General features: G+C 46.8%; 1 protein-coding gene and 1 pseudogene across 6 annotated transcripts in view; both read right to left on the bottom strand.

Moving 5' to 3' along the window:
* Btnl5 (butyrophilin-like 5) overlaps window positions 1-8,156 on the bottom strand; it is a 30,148-nt gene extending 21,992 nt beyond the window's left edge. For 3 of the 6 annotated variants that reach the window (XM_063279509.1, XM_063279514.1, XM_063279516.1), the window contains exons 1-2: window positions 7,935-8,156; window positions 6,025-6,124 (exon numbers count right to left, since the gene is read on the bottom strand). The gene's annotated coding sequence lies outside the window, so the exon portion shown is untranslated. Of the gene's footprint in view, window positions 1-6,024; window positions 6,527-7,934 lie in introns of those variants that run through there. The other 3 variants (XM_063279510.1, XM_063279515.1, XM_063279511.1) reach the window with 2 other exon arrangements.
* Window positions 9,516-17,491, bottom strand: Btnl6-ps1 (butyrophilin-like 6, pseudogene 1; annotated as a pseudogene).

Below are 17,811 nucleotides of genomic sequence, written 5' to 3'. Positions count from 1 at the left end.
GTCAAAGTTGACGGAATTGTAGCCTGGATCCACGCATCCCATGTGAAGCTAACATCTAAATCGTCCCCTCCCACCAATGATCCTTCCTGGAGTTTCCGGAAAACTGAAAACACTTGAACGTCAAGATTGTCAAAGAGTCATGAACCTGCCTAGACTATCTTGGCTCCTGACTGTAGCCCTCTGTTCTCTGCTTAGTTCTACTACAGAAAAACCTGACCCCCACACCCCCACTAGACTCACCTGGGTGATTTCATCAACCTCTGGCTGTGTCATACGGTCTATCTCAATGGTAGCTGCCCCTTACACCTGGTGGCCCAACTGACTCCTGACTTTGTAAATTGGCGGCTGGACTAGACACGAGGGATATCCCGACCCAGGAACCAGGGGAGGGACTACCTGAATACAAAGGAAAAGACACAACCTCTCCAAAGCCCTGGGTGGGAGTGGCCTGGATGGGACAAGGGTTAGGATGCGGGGGCCCCCATCTAAGGAGTGAGCTTCAACTCTCACCAATTTATGCCCCTGTCCCACGAAATGGACGAAACGGGGCCTAGGCTCACAGGTGCGGAGAGGCTGAAGGCTACTTTTGTGGTACATGGTGTTGTGAAACCATGGGAATCACCTATTGGAAACCGCACTCCTCATGGGACTTGATAACTGTGAAAAGGGGGTCCACAGACAAAGGACTAATACACAGCCGCTGTGGGAATGGAATAATCCTACAGGCACCTTCCCCTTTGGAGCTCCCACCTAAGACACTTGGGGAAGTCAACAACCCTCAAGGACCTGGGAGGGGAAGGGACCCTGCCTTAACTTGTCTTGCAAACCCCTTTCTATCCAGTTTACTGAGGCAGGAAAAGGAGCCTAGTTGAGAAAAGGGAAATACTTGGGGAGCGCGGTTGTACCAGTCTGGTTATGCTGTGGGCTTCTCCTCAACATCCTCCTGCGGATTGAGGCCCCACTGCCTCAATTGGGCCCAACTATGTACTGGCCCCTCCATCTCCAGCCCCCAGAACAACAAGGGCCCCGACACACAGTGCCCGCTCCCAGGGTTCCACTCACAGAGGTGACAGAGTCTGCTCATCAATTGGGTTCTCCAGAGCGATGGGCACCCACTTTTGAACCTAATAAAAAAGTCTTTCTTGATCCTAAACTTTATTAGACCCACCCCCAGCAGCTATTGCTGGCTCTGTTATGATACTGGTCCACCCTACTACGAAGGAATGGCTGTCACCACCTCTGTGAGTCAGACTGTCAAAGATGATGCCTGCGGAGGGAGGTCCCGGTCTGGCTTCTCTCACCTTACAGCAGGTGTCAGGTCAAGGATTATGTGTGGGCTCAGTGCCCCAGAAAAACAGTTCCTGTGCAATCACACCGATAGCATCCAAACCAATACAGATGGATACCTAATGGGTCCCGAGGACGCCCGGTGGGCATGTTCCACTAGACTGACCCCGTGTGCGCCTGGAGGTTCTAAGCAGGATCCAGGGATTCTGCGTCTTGGTCAGGGTAGAGCCCCGGCTTTTGTATTATGAGAACTCTGAATTCCTTCAAGAAATAGAAAACACTACAGAATTGCTATTGGGAAAAGAGAACCTATGACTGCCCTAACCCTGAGTGTCCTCATAGGGGCCAGCCTGGGAGGATTGGGGACTGGAATTGCCCCCCTAACCACCCAGTCTCATTATTACTCTTATCTGCACACGGCCATCGATATGGACATGCAGAGAATTGAGGACTCCATCTCCCACCTACAGAATCACTAACTTCCTTAGCAAAGGTGGTTCTCCAAAAGAAGAGGCCTAGATTTACTGTTTTTATAACAAGGAGGGTTATAAGAGCACTAGGAGAAGAAGAATGTTGCTTGTACATGAATCCTTCAGGAATAGTAAGGGACACTACAGCCAAAATCCAAGAAGGGCGAGCCAAGAGAAACCGAGAAAGAGAGGCGACCCAGAGCTGGTTCCTATCCTGGTTTAGTTCTGCCCTGTGGTTAACCACCCTGATTTCTACCCTGATGGGACCTTTCATTGTGTTGCTCTTGCTTTTCACCTTTGGACCCTGCCTTCTAAATCACCTGATATCTTTCGCTAAAGACAGCATAAGTACAGTGCAAGGAATGGTGCTTAGACAGCAACACCAGGCTGTCGTGGCCGAAGAATCTGGGTGATTTTATGATGGAAACTCCCACAAGGAAAAGGGAGAAATGTGAGAGCTACTATTTTTCTACCAGCCTCAGACAGCCCCTGAGGCCAGGAGGGAGTGCCCCAGCCTCAGATAGGCCCTGCCACCCAGGAGGGAGTGCAGCAGGAGGGAGTGTCTAGGGCAGTTCCAGAGGTCACCAGGAGCCCTTCACAGGACTATCTTAACATTGTCTAAAGGAATGCATTTCAAGGACCCTGGCACTGCCCTGGTTTGTAGCCACCTAAGGCTCACCAATGCTCCTATATGCCCAGTCTCTATCTCTGTAACCCAAACTTTATGAAATGTATCAATCTGTCCTTTACGGATTTCTCAGGGTTGCCTCTCCTCTCGAGATAGGCGGGCCCCAGCTAGCTGGAAATAAAAAATATTCCTCATGCCTTTACAGCTGTCTCCAGTCTCATGTCTCGTTCACGGGAGCCTCTTGGGTTGAGTCCTACACCACCTCTATTTGTCCTTTGGACAGGATCTTGTCTGCTGATGACACAAACAATTTCTGTCTAGTGGCTACCTTGCCACAATAAACAACCTCGCCTTCAGGTAAAGATGCCTGATTCCCCTTTGAAGGGGAATGGGGGAATCTGTCGGGACAGACTCGTCTCATGGTCACAAGGTCCTTAATAAGGAAATAACATTCAATGTCATATTCTGTGGGTTTTTGAAGTTTTTGAAGACTATCTACTGAAGTATCTCTGAACTGTTAAATCTTAGCAACTCAGCCATTTCTATTAAAATAAATAAAAAACACATTGTTACAATTACATCAGAATAACATAACCCTGAGTTTACTATCTGGCCCTTAGCCTGTGCTAATCAGTCATCTTAAACAGTTTAAAGCAGCTAGTAGGACTGAGACTAAGCCTCATATCCTTAAATGAGTTGTATGGGCTCACTGCCTATCTAAGAGGAGCAATATTAATTTCAATTTTTCTCAATATACAAAGTTTATATCAATGAAAAATTTAATGTCTATAGATATATGAATTCTGCACGAATGTAAAAATTATAACATCAATTTGTATCAATTATAAAGATTTCTATCAGTGAAGATTATGGCTACACAATTTTGTTTAAGAATAAAATTAGCAATCCTTCCTGTTCAAAATTATGACAATTGTCCAGTTATGCCTTGAAATGATAACCTATTTATAATTTATAAAATAATCATAACCAGACATTCAAACCCACGGGATCAGGATGAGGACTCTCCACAACTTCCTCCTGCTGAAAAGGGTGACAAGAAATTCTCTAAAGGAGGGGAGAGGGGAGGAAAATTAGAAAAACTTGTTAGACGCAAGAAGGCTAGCTTTAGCACCTGTTATCCAGACTCTGCATATTTTAAAGGTCCAGAGCTTGACTGAAGTACCCACCGGATCTGTGGGAAAGGTTGGATGAGGGAGATGACCTGGAATAGCAATAATCCTAAAACTGCTCTGGAAGGAAGTCTCTGGACAGCACAGGAAGCAGGGGGCTGAAGCAGCGGGTCAGTTCACCATCTGAGCACATGAATCTTGTCAGAGCTGTCATTCTACAATCTATGAACCCCACAGCTAAAGTTTTAGACCCATTAAGATATTCATATGGATAGGGTTCACAGGTCACTTAAGGAAGACATTTTGTTCTTTGTTTGAGCAGGTGAAAGACAGATGTCTTTTTCAAGAGTTAATTTTCCCAGTAACCAATTGCAATAAGTCTTCACTCATGGCCTGTGACGGATGGCATGATGAACCCTTGCCTGTCCTGTTGGGTTTTCTTGATCTTTCATGGGTTTCAGGGAGTCACACCTGTCATATCAGATCCATATCACTCTGGTAGGGGTCCAGAGTCTGTCCTCCCTTCCTGTCACGCAGATGGAAACCTTTCTTCTAAAATAACCTGTCCCTGGTTCAGTAACAGGAACACATTGAACAGTTAGCTTGATCTCTCTCCCAGAAGAGTATAATATAACCACCAAACGCATAACCATGCTCATTTTGATGAATGAAACAATTTCTTTAAAGACAGGGTTTTTTCTGGGGAGTCCTGGTTGTACTGGAACTCTCTCTGTGCAGACTATGATGGCCAAACTTAAAGATCAAACTCTCTCTAGGGATTTGAGGCAGAAGCCACCACTGCCCAGTCAAAGCCACATCTGGTTTTTGAATTTGGATTCCTGTATTTATCTATTTACTTTACACCCTCACCACAGTTTATACTCCTAGCTATACCCCAAGTCCTTCACACCCCACCTACCATCCCCCCTCCACACACTTTCTCCTCCTACCTTTCTCTTCAGAAGTGTGGAGGCCTCCCATGGGTATCAACAGGCCTTGGTAGCAAGTTGCAGTAAGTCTCCTTTTCCTATTGAGGGTACAACAGGCAGAGCAGTAGGAGGTAGTGTCCCAAAAGCAGGCAGCAGAGACGGCCCATGCTCCTGCTGCAGAAGTCCCACATACAGACCAAGCTACATAACTGTCACATGTTTGCCTAGGGTCAATCCTGCACATGATCCGTGGTTGGCTGATCAGTCTGTGTGAGCCCCTGTATGACACGCCCACCTCGGCCGGCAAGGAAGATGCAACACGGTTGGATTCTTCTTAACAGCCTTTACTGCAGGACACCTTCATTGTTGACACGGGGGACCACGATTGGCAAAGTCGCTCACCTTATATACACAACAGTATGCTAATAATCTCTCAGGGATTGGTGGGGCACGGGTCACCCCACTTTCACCCCACTGTCATTCTACTATCACCCCACTACTTCTCCTCCAGGTATTGGCAGAGAACGAATCACCTCACTGGCAAGGTACCGCCCCCTCATTAGCATATTAAAGGCCAACTGACACCAGGTGCAAAACCCGTGCATGCACAGTACTATTGTTCACACAGGAGGGTGCTGGATCATACAGCTGCCCTGACAAGGGGACAAGCCTGCGCATGCGCAGTAAGTTGTTTACATTCAGACGGGGCTGGCTGTCGGCGTCATCTTTGTTTAGCCGTGCCACTCCCTACATCTCCCCCTTGTTTGTTTAATAAAATGACTGGTCTAGATCTGGGTGTCATGTCAATCTTGTCATTGCCCCTGACTTAGGTCGTTCCTGACGATGACTCGGCCTTACCCGTCGCTGGGTTACCCTATCGCCACTGGGCCCCGTGTCTTGGGTTGGTCCGAGCTTGAGGAAAGTTGCCCGTCCCTGGATACAATGACTCCACATGACTGTGACAAAAATGATCTAGGGCGAACTCTTGATCTTTCAAAGAGGCCAGCCATATATTGGGAGAAGCACCATGTTCTATAGCGGTCATAGCCTGGTAAACAACCTCTTTGTGTCTGGCATGTTCTCTTTTAAACGGCCAATAAGCCAGAGATCTATTCCGCATCCCAGGAGGACAATAGCTTCCCAGGCAAACATGCCCGCCCACTCCTTAAAAAGGGAGAAAGCATTGGTAATCCATGAGGTAAAATCTTCAACTATGATGGAGTCCAACCTCGTGCTATTGAGGACAGCAATCTGCATCACCAATTGTCTTGATAGTTGCTCTGCTTTCATGGACCAGTATCCTTTCAGGTAATTTGAGATTTCTTTGCTCTGTTGAGAATGCTGAGAAAAGTTAGCTCGCAAAGGAATAATGCATAAACCTCTAAGGGTGGAAACGCAAGACAGCTGCGTCATATGACATAGTGCTTCAATTTGTTTTTGAACTAAATCTATCCTTTGATTAGCTAATAAAAAGCCAGATGGCAAATGGGTACATTGCTCACATTAGAGCTTATAACTGGCCTGGGTACTGGCCAGGATCTGGCAATAGCCCACAAGATGAGTGAATCAACCTGGATTACCATTCTCAGTAATAGTAGGGTTCGTAGTCTCATCTTCAGGAAGAGCAGAAGGCAATCTTCGAGTCAAGCGCTCAGGTACCCAAATTGGATTTTCTTGATTCTGCGGAAAAACACACACAGCTCCCCTAGATCTTGAAATCACGGGATCTGGGCCACGCCATTCATCAGTTAAGACATCCTTTCACTTTACTTCTGCATTAGTTATAGGTGTAGTAGTAGCATGGCGATCCGCAGCAGAGCGGCCATGCGCATCCAGAATTAAGAAATTTAGAGTAAAAAGAGCTAAAGAAAGTTGTTCTTTTGGTGTTTGGCTGCTGGCAAATCCCTCTTTTTGTTTTTGTATAAGCTCTTTTAAGGTACGATGTACTCTTTCCACAATTCCTTGACCCTGAGGATTGTATGGTAATCCTGTAGTATGACCGACCTGCATTGTCTGGCAAAATGCCTGAAAGGACTTTGCAGTGTAGGCAGGCCCGTTGTCTGTCTTGAGACTATCAGGCTTTCCCCAGGCCGCCCATGCCTCAAAGCAATGACTAATGGCATTACAAGCCTTTTCACCAGTCATCAGAGTAGCGTGTACAATACCGGAACAGGTATCAACAGAAACATGAGCATATTTTAAATTTCCAAACTGAGATATGTGTGTGACATCCATCTGCCAAAGTTTTAGCGGGATCAGACCACGAAGTTTAATCCTCACATGAGGAGGGTGGTGAAATTGAACACAATTCTGGCAACGTAACACCACATCACGAGCTGTAGCCCTAGAGATGTTAAATTTTTGTTGAAGAGTAAAGGCAGGAACATGAAACTTTTGATGAAATTCTCTAGTGAGATCAACCGGACCAGTATGAAAAATAAACTCTCTACGAGTACTAGCAGCCACCAGGGCGTTATTACTGGTCATGGGACCAGGCAAATTTGTATAGGCTCGAATATGTTGTATGAAAATTTTATTTTTTCTGGCCCAAATCAAATTTTGTAATTCTAAAAGAATTTGACATACAGTACTAGTCGACCAAATTGGCCCTGCAATTTCAAGTGAGCGCACCGCATTAACTACATAAGCAGAGTCAGAAATTAAATTAAAAAAATCATGAAATCTTTTGAAAACTTCCAATACAATTTTAAATTCTGTAATTTGGGGGGTGCCTGGACTATATTGAATTAATACTGGTTCTTTAGAATCAACCATATAGGCACCTACACCTGTTTTGGAGCCATCTGTATAAATATCTAACGCTCCTGGCAAAGGCTCTGAGGCAGTGACCTTAGGAAAGATCACTGGTGTTCAGTAAAAAATTGTAGCAAAGGATCCTTAGGATAATGATTGTCAAACTAAACACCTTGTCACCTGTTGAGTCCAATAATCACAGTCAAAGATTTTTCTAAGAGAGACAACCATCAGTTCCATTTCCTTAGAAACTGTGAAGCTCCTGGTGTCTTTAGGATCAGCTAGTATAAACATTTAGCCAGCCCCCTGGGGAGCTTGCCCAGCCGACTTAGGCTTCTAGCTACAGATCCAGGCTCCAAAAGCCAATTGAAAATTTTATTTATTTGTTCCTTTCTTGAAAGGAGTTAAAGCTACATCAATGGGTGAATCAACCAGCATTTAAAATTTTAACCTTTTCTTTTTTTTTTTTTTTTTTTTTTTTTTGGAGCTGGGGACCGAACCCAGGGCCTTGCGCTTCCTAGGTAAGCGCTCTACCACTGAGCTAAATCCCCAGCCCCTAACCTTTTCTTTTAAACATGAAACACAAAACATTCAAGCAACGAGAAGCAAAACCCAGACATAAATTGACATACATGGACAGCTTGGTGCTTTTCCTTTTTGCCCGCTCCTAATTTCTCACTCTGCTCCATTTCTGACATGCTCTCTTCCAAAAAGGGGCATGCCTCTTGAAGCTTACCTTTTAATTTACCTTCTCGCAGTTCTGAATCCGCTTCAGCACACTGAAGGTTCCCCTCGGCACCGGCGATGTTGGTTTCCGGGTTTCGCCACCACTTGTCACGCACCCAACGTCTCATCAGTAAGAACTATGCGAGGCAACAGGATTCGTCTGCGAACAAGCCTTTACTGAACAGCTCTTTTGAACAGGGACAGGGGACCACGAACAGCAAAGTCGCTCGCCTCATATACACAACAGTATGCTAATAATCTATCAGGGATTGGTGGGGCACGGGTCACCCCACTATCACCCCACTACTTGTCCTCCAGGGATTGGCGGAGAACGAATCACCTCACCAGCATGGTACCGCCCCCTCATTAGCATATTACCGGCCAACTGACACCAGGTGCAAAACACGCGAATGCGCAGTACTATTGTTCACCACAGGAGGGCGCCGGATCATACAGCTGCCCTGACGAGGGCACAAGCCTGCGCATGCGCGGTAAGTTGTTTACATTCAGACAGGGCTGGCTGTCGGCGCCATCTTTGTTTTGCCCTGCCGCTCCCTACACCTGTAGGTTCCTGTTAATTGATTTTGTGGGTCTTCTTATGGTCTCCTTAACCCTTGTGGCTCCTCCCATCCTTCCTGTCCATCATCTACGTGATTCTCCCAAGCTCAGCCTAACACTGAGCTGTGATCTCTACATCTGCTTCTGTCCTTTGCTGGGTGAGACCTCACTGATGATAGCTGTGCTGGGCTCCTTCTGGAGTACAGGAGAATATCATTCACAGGCCATCAATAATAGAAGGGTGGGCTCCTCTAAAGACATGGGTCTCAAGCTGGGCCAGTCACTGGTTGGCTAGTCCCTCTAATGCCATTCCATCTTTACATCGTGTAGGCAGGACACATTGTCTAAGCTTCCTTACTCCAGGTCTAAGGTTTTGTGGCTGGGTTTGTGTTCTAATCCCTTCACTGGAAGTCTTACCTTGTTATAGTAAGAGGCTGTTTCAGGTTTGATAACCCCTACTGCTAGGAATCTTAGCTAAGGTCAGTGTGAAAAAATCCTGAGTTGTTCTAATGCCCTTAATTTCTAGCTCATCCCAGAAATTTCCTTGTTCCCCGACCCCATTCCAGCTCTCCAATTCCCCTGCACACTCCTCCTCCTCTTCCCCTGCAAAGACCCCAGAGCTCTTCCTTCTCTCTGGACTTCATACCCCCACACATTTCCACCACACTCACCTCAACCTCCATTGTTCCTAAATCCACAGTGGCACCCCCACAGCTACCCGCAATGCAGCAGGGAGGCAGGTAGACCTTGGTCAGCCTGAGAACTCAATTAGGAGACAATGGGGTCCACATGAAATAATGTTGTGGTCCAGATGTTATACGACCATGAGACCAACTTTCCCATGACGCCATTTTTACTTTTAAAAATGGTCATAGAATGATAAAATAACTCTTTTGTAACAGTCAGCTGAAAGTCTCTATACCACTAGAAATACACTTTAGTGTCTGCTTATATTTTATCACAACAGCTCACGTCTATCCTGTTGGACCCAAGGCATCCATACAGACTATACAAATGAGAGACAACCACTATGTTCCTATAAAACTTTATTAATAGATACTGAAAATTGATAAAATTTTTACACACCAGAATGTACAATTTGCTATTTTACATGAAATGTAAACATTTAATCTAAAATCACATTAAATGTGAAAATACTTTACACTCCCACATGGACTCACATTGACGACTTAGGCAGTGATCCACACTATGGGAACAAAGTGTCCCTGACACGCTGGAGAAATGGAGTTTCTTCCTCCTCTTTGCCCTCCTCTTGTTCCTCCCCTTTCTCTCCCTCTTCTCCCTCATGCCCCTCAGACACAAAGGCCATGGAGCTGACAGTCATCGAGACATTTCCAGACTTAAGCTGAAAGTATGGAAGGAGAGTCCCAGAGAAGGAAGCCTCGTGGAAGGAGAAAATGTGGGACTTGTCACTCATGTTATAGAAGGAGATGTTCCTTTCGTCATAGTCCACAAACACCCCCACACTCTGCGGAGCTTGCCTGATGGATAAGGAATCCCTCCCAGAGTCAACATAGGCCCAATACCCACTACTAGACTGCCCCACTGTCCAAAACCCCTTCTCTGGGCTCTCAAAATAAAAGCCTTTCCTCTCCACACCTTCCCTACAGACCCCCAGAATCCATTTGCTGCCTTCTCTGTTTGCCAGCTTGACCTCCCAGTAATATCTTCCAGACGAGATGCCTTTGGTGCCTAGCACACTGAAGAGGTCATCCAAGCACACAGTGGTGTCCTTCCGGGTCACTCTCATCCTATCCTGGGAGATGACAAGGGTGGGGTGGGCAGAGGCTGGATCCAGAGTGAAAGTCCCTGGAGAGAGAGTTACCAATCATGGGAGGTCCTGTCCAGTATGCTGAAAAAGCTACGGCTACCCCTCTCCCATCTCAAAACATCTTAGCATCTTCTAGGGTATTAAGTCCCTCACATGAGAGCCTTGTGACTCAAACCCAGGTCTTGCAAGCAGAGGGAGGGAAGAAAATTTCAATTAGGGTGACAAGATAAATAGGCACTTAAGAAGGAGTCCAGCTTAGTAACTGCCACCTCTGCCATCCACACCACTGCAGCCATCGACACCTGGGAGACCACAGAGAAGAGGGAGAGACCAGAGCCATGGGAAGCACAGGAGAAGTGTCCCTAAGGGACACAGAGTCACTCACAGGTCTGGAAGTGTTCTTTGCGCCAATCTACAAGAGAAATACAGATCACGTGAGGGGGTTCAGAGATTACCCATTTATCTGGACAGCAACCGTCATCAGAAACACAGACTTTCTGGGCTTCTGAAATAGGGGTTGTGGGGACAATCTCTCTCTCTCTCTCTCTCTCTCTCTCTCTCTCTCTCTCTCTCTCGCTCTCTCTCTCTCTCTGTGAGAGAGAGAGGCAGAGGGAGAGAGATATACACATAAAAACACACATACATACACACATAAACAGAGAGAGAAAGAAAGATGAGAGACACACAAAAACACACATATACACACATAAATGCACACAAAAACAGAGACAGACAGATATAAAATACACATATATACTCACACAGAGTGAGTATACACACACACACACACACACACACACACACACACACATCTGCTGTAGCCTGTCCAAAAAGACTCAAATGGGGGGGGGCTTAACCTCCATCCCTAATAAAGGCAGAGAAGTGTGCCTTGTGCCTTGTCAGGACCCAGACACAACCATCCTGGAAGCTACATATCCTTGAATCAGAACTTTCCAAGAATGGGAGGGGGAACGATGGTGAAGGAGGAGACCTGTGAGTTTGAGAGCAGCTATGCTATGTGAGGACTTAGAGATAAGACTGAGCTACACAGTAAGACCCTGTCTGAGAAAACAGCATCATGGATAGTGCTCTACAATATTAGCCTGCAAGGTCCACTGTTTGGTCTTACAGAACAACAAGCAAACAAAAGTCCAAGGCCACTTGATGCTCTTTGAGAAGGCATTGCTTCTGTTCCCAGACTCTCATGGACTCCCATGACCGTCTGTTCCTGAAGTTCCCGAAGCTGACACACAAGCCGGGAGACCAAGGCATACATATACACATGGCACACAAAGACACACACACATTCAAGAAAAACACTCACTCACAGAATAAAAGGACAGACACAGACAGACAGATGGATAGACAGATATCACCTTTTTAAAAAGAAGGGAGATGATACTTCTGAGCAGTGCTAACTTGCATGTCGGGTCCCCTAATACAGTGATAAAAGGACATTGAGTGGGATTTCAAGCTGATCACATATGCGTCAGCAAGACCCTAACCATCCTGGAGCCACTGGACGTCAGAATCCAGGGTCTCTGAAGAAAGAATCAAAAGGGGCCACAATGCCAAGCACCACTCGGGGATGGAAGGTGTGATTTGTGTGTGTGTGACAGAGAGAGAGAGAGAGAGGGAGAGGGCAAGGGCGAGGGAGAGGGAAAGGGAGGGAGAGAGGAAGGGAGGGAAAAAGAGAGAGAGACAGAGACAGAGACAGAGAGACAGAGAGAGAAAGACATCAGATAGACAGAGAGACAAAGACAGAATAGCGAGACGGAGGTGAGAGGAAGGAGGGGGGAGGGTGTGAGAAATAAGTGTAAGAGAGGGAGAGAGAAGGGAAAGATGTACAGAGAAGGGGTATGAGAAAGAGGCTGAGAAGTAAGGGGAGAGAAGGAAAGGGAAGGGTAGATGGAGACAGAGAGAGATTGAGAGAGAGAGAGAGAGACAGAGACAGAGACAGACAGAGGCAGAGACAGAAGCAGAGATATAGTTAACGCCAATAGATCAGAGGACAACAAAGAAAGGGAACTCATAACTGAGACAAAGACACAGCAACCCCAACATTAAGGAGGACAAGAAACTAGACTATCTTACACAGACCACGTTCCCAAACCTCCAGGACTGACATGGAATCTTCTGGAAGCAGCACTTCTGATCCACAAGGACATCATGGCCTCCTCCACAGTCTCTGCTAGGAGCTGAACTCCCCACTAACCCTGCACCTACAAGATGTCCACTTATCCAGACAGCAACAGACTAGGCCATGCTGACACTGACAATGACTTACCCTGCCAGGTGCCCCAGAATGTATCCTGTGTCTCTAAAAAGGAATTCCTGCACTCTTCTATGGAGGCTCCTTCAGTGACAGGGACAGGAGAACACTTAGATCATCCTGGGGCAGCAGGGATGGGAACTGAGAGAGAAGAGGAGGATGACAGAAGCTGAAGAAAGAGAGGTCAGAGGAAAGATGTCAGAGCTGTGCACACTCCTGCTGGGGAGATGAACAAATGTCTTGTCACATACAGAGAGAGTGCCAATGACAGACCAAAGGGAAGATTCCACTCAGCTACAGCTTGTGGGAACAAAGAATCAAGGAGCTCAATTAGTTCCTTATAGAAACACCAGCTATGGAGGAGGAAATGCAATCCTTAAGGGGAACAAACCCTTCCACCAATAGCCATTAAATGTCTACACACTTACTTGGGGGAGGACATGATCAGCAGACCTTCCCCTGGCCACCATTAACAGTCATAACTCATGCAGAGAGTGACTGAGAACTTGGCAGCTAATTGTGCTGGTACCGAGGTTAAGCATGACTTCTATAAGCTGTGATCTCTACACTCAAGACAACATACACACAAAGGTACAAGCGGAGAGACAGACAGAGAGACAGACACACACACACACATTCACACACACACACACACACACACACACACACACACACACACACACACACACACCAGATAGACAGACACACAGACAGAGAGAGAATGGAAGAAAAAAGGAATCTTTGGAAGAGGTTTTGCTCCTCTCTCCTAATGGACCCTGTCCTGTGCAGGTCTCCTTGGGGCAGTCACAGCCTCTGACAGCTCAAGAGGATGACAACTACTTCCTATTATGTCAGCCCCACACAAGGTAGGGTGATCTGGGGACAAGGAACCTGAAGAGGGAAAGTGCTTCCATAGCACTGACCTAGAGGCAAGCATGTGGGACCTTGTCTTGACTGCTGACTGATATGGGAGAACCCATGGGGGCACTGTCATCACTTAGCAGATGGTTTTAGGATTTGGGAGAAAAGAAACTGAGCAAGCCTCGGGAAGCAATCCGCTGAGCAGCACTCCTCCATGGCTTCTGCCTCAGCTCCTGCCTCCAGGTTCCTGCCTGTTGGGTTCCTGCCTTGACTTGCTGTGTTGACAGACTGGGAGTGAGAATCAAGTAAACTCTTTCCTCCTTGAGGAAATGCTCTGATCTTGCTGTTTTATTACAGCAGGAGAACCCCTAACTAAGACCCCAGCTCAGGCCAGAGGGAGCATTCAATAATAGCCACATACCTGCATACAGCTGGGCCTTCCTCCAGGCTGTAAATGAACACACTCTGGTGAGAACCCATTCACAATAGCCCCACTCAAAGAGTCTGTGAAACCTTCCTCCATCCATTCTAAAATGAGTCTATGCCTAGGAACAGAGAGAACCCTGAGAACCGGACTCCTGAGAGATGCACGGCAACAGAGTGTTATGGAAAATTCCCAGAAACACAGATCAGAAAGATGTCATTGTGGGCTAAGATCTCCCACTGAACCCTGTTCTGTATGGCTTTTTAAAAATTGTTTTTTTGAAATGTGTTTATCTTACATATATGATTGCTCTATGTGCATGTACACCTGCACACCAGAAGAGGACATCCAATCATATTACAGATGGTTGTGAGCCACCATGTGCTTGCTGGGAATTGAACTCAGGACCTCAGGATGTACACACAGTGCTCTTAACCTTTGAGCTATCTCTGCAGCCCTTCTGTGTGGCTTTTAGCTGTAAAATAGCTACATCTAATTCAAAAAGAAAAACAATGATAGGCGTAGTTGTCACATTACTATTCTAAACTTATTCAGTGTTACTGTTAAGCAAAATATTGCAATACAAGTAAATATGTTAGAGAGGAAAGTAAAGTTATTCCATAATTATCAGAATACATTACTACATCAGCTCTTTTTTAAAAGAGCTATTTGGAAGTGTGTTGAAGAATAGAATGTGTACTAGTGTGGATATGAAATGAATTTTTGGAGAACTTCCCAGTGTTCCTTGGGTAAAACATCTTTAAAGCCAGGTACAGCTATACCAGAGCACCAACATTCCAATCTCCTTCCTGTTGAGGACAGACACCCAAGTCTCAGCCCATCACCTTCATCAACACCTTCAGGAGCGTTTGTCAGTGTTCAAAGCTAGAGTCATGTGAGAGCAGGGAGCCTCAACTGAGAAGATGGTTCCAATAGACTGGCTGTGGGAAAGCAGTGAGGTGTTTTCTTGATTGATTGATTGATTGATTGATTTACATACAAGGAGCCTGCCATTGGGAGCAGTGCCACATCTATACAGGTGATCCTGTACTGGGCCAGCAAGAAACTTGAAGAAGTCATTGGGAACAAGCAAGGAAGCAGCCTTGCCCTGTGGTCTCTGCTTCAGTTCCTGATCCAGGTCCCTGTGCTAGGTCCTGAGTTGAGTCCGAGACAAGGTTTTCCCCAATAGCAAACTATGATTCGAAAACGTGTATGACAAATATAACATCCCCTCTCCTAATTACCTTAGTGTATTACAGCAATAGAAACCTAACTAAGATACATCCTTTAAAGACATCTCACTGCTGCCGTTTGCTCAGACAGAAGCTGTGTCAGGTGCAGACAGAGGTCTAGAGCTACTGAAACCCAAGCTTCCTTCCTTCCTCTCCTCAACCACTTGCCTTTAGCATTGACCATCACTTGTCACTGACAACTCCCTAATCCACTCTGATTTTCCTGCCAACACCTCGAAAATATGCATTTCAACCGCTGGTATTTTCATAACACTGACATAATCCCCAATTCACAGAACTAGACACACCACATTTTAGGAAAGGCCACATATACAATATGGGTGGAATTTATCTATGGAGGAGTTTACTACCTGTTTCTCACTTCAAAATAGGAAATTAAAATTGAAGAGGTTAAAATGAGAGACCTGAGCATGCATGTGAGCCCAGCACAACACAGCAAGCCCAAGGACAATCTGGCAGACATGAAAACTTCTCTAAAGGTTAAAAGAAAGGAAGGGCTGGGTGATGTCCTCTGTCAGTTTCCTCCCACACACAGGTCACCCAAGATTTTTAGAACAGGGATCAGTTAACCCACCTGCCACCTTCAGTTCCAAGATGGCCTCCTCATGGAAGTGTCCCTGTTTGAAGTGGCAGACGTATATCCCACTATCTGACTCCTGGACATTTTGGATCGTCACGGCAGCCTTGCCTTCATGGAATTGATCCTTCACCAGCGAGGTCCGCCAAGAATACTCAATCATCTGCTCTTCCTTCTGCTCCTCTTGGTCCCGATAGACAAATACTGCTTGTGAGAATCTGGTGCGGAACCACCTCAGCTCTTCCATGTTCTCCACACTCATGGCTGGAGACACGGAGCAGGGAAGTATGGCTTCCCTACCTGGTGTGGCCACAACGGGGTCTGAGGGACCAAAGACCCGGAAACCCTCTGTGGACACAGATGTAGCAGTGAGAGGCTGGAGGGACACAGGGCAGTGCACAGAACACACTCTGAAGGAGAATATCATGCCAGGAGAAAGCAAGGAGTAGATGGGGTTGCTCTGGACACTGTGCATCAGGCATCCATGAGTAACTTAACCAATGTAGGAATGGACAAGTTACCTTTGGACACAGCAGTGCCCTCCATAAATGATGCAAAAAAAACTCTTCTACCTATGTCGCTGGCCCCAGACCCTTCCATGAAGGAATCCCTTCTGGATTCTTTCTCCAGTTTGCATGTACTTCCTCACCAGGCAGCTGAATCTTCACTGAGAATTCTAATGTCAGTGTGTTGGGGTAGGTTCAAAATCATAAACCTATAAAGATCTCTACCGATGCTCACATGGTTGGTTATTTGGCCACACCATGAGAGGCACAGGTTTAACTGGCTGGTCTAACACAAGACCCAGGAAAGTTCTGACGCCCAATGCTAAATTCCGATATCAGTCATTTTCTTCATCCTCTGAATAAGGAGAATATTAAAACATAGAAATGAAGCTGAAGAGAGGACTGAACAAAAAGATCCCAGAGATTCCTGCAGAGGACACAGGTCCAATTCCCAGCCCCCACTGGGTGGTTCATGGCGATCAGTGTCACTCTTGGATCCTGGGGTCATCAGGCATACGTGTGTTACATGGACACACATTCTGGGGTTATTTCTCTGAACGAACCACCTACACTCCAGGTGCCCCAGTGACTTCCTGGTACAGAAGAAAGATTGAGTGCCTCTCCCTGGGGCCTTGGCCCTGTAAACCTCGAGGACTTTGTCACAGGCAAGGTGGCTCCAAGAGCTCTTTGTGACTATGCACTGCTCCATTTGTGTCTAGCACACTGCTGCCACTAGAGAGTCCAGGACACCTGAGAGCTGTCTCCCAACCCCAACCTCTGACCTTTACATGAATGCAAAGCCTCTGCCTGCTGTGCTCAAGGATCACTGCTGACCCTGACTCCCACCAAGGGCCACCAGGCCAAAGGGCTCTCCCAACTCAGTCCTCCTCCACGCAGCCCCTCTTTCTCTCTTGTTGGGTTGTTCTGCTGGAGCCACACTGGCCTCTCACACCACAGGCACAATGCCAGCACCAAGGCTGTCCCACCTATACTCCCCAGGGAGGATCTGGCTATGTAGTTCAGGCTGGCCAAGGGCTCACCGTATTCCAGTGTCAGCCTCTCGAAGGCTGATGCACGCATGCTCGCCTAGATTTTCATTCCTAACTCACTATAAACGGAAAGACAGCAAAATGCTTAGTGCCAGGTTTGTGAGTCTCCTGCACATCTGAGCTGCAGAGCTCCTGACACAGCCTAGCCACTGTAGGGGAGCCACGGGAAGGGAGAGCAGGACAGACTCACTTGTGGTCACCCAGCAAAGCAGCTGTGTAAGGACCAGGAGGTAGGAGTCCTGGAAGAGCACGGAGGGCTTGCAGTAAATTCCCATGTCTGCAGAGCTGAGGAGAGAAAGAGGAGAGGCAGGTAAACACCCTGGAGCAGGCAGCAGAAGGCAAGATTCTCCCAGATGTTGGACCCCTCATCAGAGATTGCATGGCTGAGGGAGGAAATCTGCCCACAGGACCAAGATTTATCTCTGCACACAGGGAGAAGGCTCCCCACAAGCCAACACTGAGAAATGGCCCGACCTGAGCTGCTCTCAGCCCTGCAGAAGACTGGGCGGCTGGGGACGTCAAGTCATCTGAGAGGAAGCTATTACTTTAATTCCCACCCCAGTCCCAGCTCTAGGGCAACCAAGCTCTACACAGA

This window comes from Rattus norvegicus, chromosome 20 (genome assembly GCF_036323735.1).
Source record: "Rattus norvegicus strain BN/NHsdMcwi chromosome 20, GRCr8, whole genome shotgun sequence".
Classification (NCBI taxonomy): Eukaryota; Metazoa; Chordata; class Mammalia; order Rodentia; family Muridae; genus Rattus; species Rattus norvegicus.
Note: the sequence above shows the minus strand (reverse complement) of the source record. Positions and strands in the feature narration are given on the sequence as shown.